Genomic DNA, 1,856 nt, shown 5'->3' on the forward strand with positions numbered 1-1,856 from the left:
CGTCAAAATCGCAAGATGGAAGCGACCCTAAGCGGCGTATTTTGGCTTCAAGAACGTTGAGTGGGAACAGCTACAGTGCGCGCCCACTGAGTTCAACAGGTGGACATCTTTATTCACCTCGTTGTTGTTGTTGTTGCCAAGAGCTGCTACAATGAAACTCGACGCCACATTGAAGCCATCCTCTATTGAGTGTCAGGATCAGCCAGCAGTGATTCTCCAGCTGCAGTGAGACACGTTTGGCTGAAGGTTCAAGTCCTGACTCCCCACACAAACACACCAACTGTTGAAGGAAGATTTGAACCTCTCTGCCCTCATAGAGTTCAGATTGAAGGAGTATAACTGAATCATTGTGTTTATTTTATGATCATTTTCAGTGTTTTATTAAATGTTTAATCACATTTTTATCTCTAAGAAATGAAGGCTGGGACGTTTGAAACCCAGTTGCTATGGTGATAAACACCCTGTGCTATTTCCTGTTTCCTGGACTTTTTACTTTCACTTTCTCCAGTTGTGACGCAGATCTGTTATCTGTGTTGAAGGCAGAGTCCTGTAAAATATTATAAGGTTGAAGGTAAGAGACTCTTTTCACTGTTGTTCAGACTCTCTGTTTAATTTAAGTGTCAAAAGAACTGTAAGCTAACAGCTAGCCACCAGGTTCATTAGTTGCTCTTATTACAGTAGAAGAGCAGGAATCACGATGACTCACAGTCAGTTTAGCACGCAGGCTATGCTAACCATGCTAACAGGACAGTTAGACAGCAGAGTGAGGAAGAGGAGTCTGTCCTCTTCAGACAGGACTGAGGGTCTCTGAGTGAGTTCAGTGTAAATCAAACAGTGTAATGTTGAAGCTGCAGCTCTGACACGAGAGGAGCTGAAACATGAGTCACACTGTCAGCTTTTATTCTTCATGTGTCAAACACACCAATCATGAAAGAAGCAAAACTTGTGAATGAGGTGGGAGAGTGTAGTTATGTAGGTTCAGAGGTGTAAAGTAACGAATTACATTTACTCGCGTTACTGTAATTGAGTAGTTTTTTTCTGTACTTTACTACTTTTTAAGTCGTTCTTAAAATCTGTACTTTTACTTAAGTAGGTTTTCTGTTAAGTATTGCAATTAGCTACATTTTAAATTACATCCGTTACTGAGTAAAAAAAATAGCTATGAATGATTTTCCCTCATCGCACCTGAGCGACGAGAGACAGAGACCCTTTTCTTCAGCTAGTGCATCACGGATAAGCACCTCCACTACTGTGGGTCTACCTGCTGAAGGTGTTTATAAACTGATGTCTCATTGGTTCTTACTCTTGGACAAAGAAGTGGCTGAGGATGCTTTTTCCCACTGCAGCGTTCGTGACTACAATCGCAGCTCCGCGAAAGCTCCGGGTGGTAAACACATTAAGGTCCGGAAAGTTTTTCACAATAAAATCCCTAATTGCCATTTCTGTGATGTGCTTTCATTTTGAAGCAGACATATGAGGAAGTTGGGTGTTATAAGCTGCTGCTAGTTAACACATCTGAGATGTGTGAAAATAAATACTTAAAACCAAACAGATTCAGTTAGAAGCTTCAGTAGCCTGCTAATAGTTAAACAAACAGTGACTAAAACATCTAATATTTAAGCTCATAAAGGCTAAAACATTTAATGGATTATCTTTCATCTCAGGTTTAGTTGCAGTCAGCCTTGCATGTCAGCCTTCGAGGCTGTCTTTGAGACTAACCAGTCTCAGAATAATAAAACTAAAAACACTAAAATACTCTTTACACTGTTTATGATTGAGACAAAGATCCTTTTAGTGTATTTTCTTAAATAGTTTAAAGGTGATTTTTCACACTTAAATGTAATAGAAATCAAGTA

The 1,856-nt window shown here is 39.7% G+C and overlaps 1 protein-coding gene across 7 annotated transcripts in view; it reads left to right on the forward strand.

The window, feature by feature from the left end:
* Window positions 1-507: 507 nt before the first annotated feature.
* The window catches only part of LOC109993170 (NACHT, LRR and PYD domains-containing protein 3-like), a 35,927-nt gene continuing 34,578 nt past the window's right edge, over window positions 508-1,856 (forward strand). For all 7 annotated transcript variants that reach the window (XR_010667515.1, XM_029279735.2, XM_065961154.1 and 4 more), the window contains exon 1: window positions 508-571. The gene's annotated coding sequence lies outside the window, so the exon portion shown is untranslated. The remainder of the gene's footprint in view (window positions 572-1,856) is intronic.

This window comes from Labrus bergylta, chromosome 12 (assembly GCF_963930695.1).
Source record: "Labrus bergylta chromosome 12, fLabBer1.1, whole genome shotgun sequence".
Classification (NCBI taxonomy): domain Eukaryota; kingdom Metazoa; phylum Chordata; class Actinopteri; order Labriformes; family Labridae; genus Labrus; species Labrus bergylta.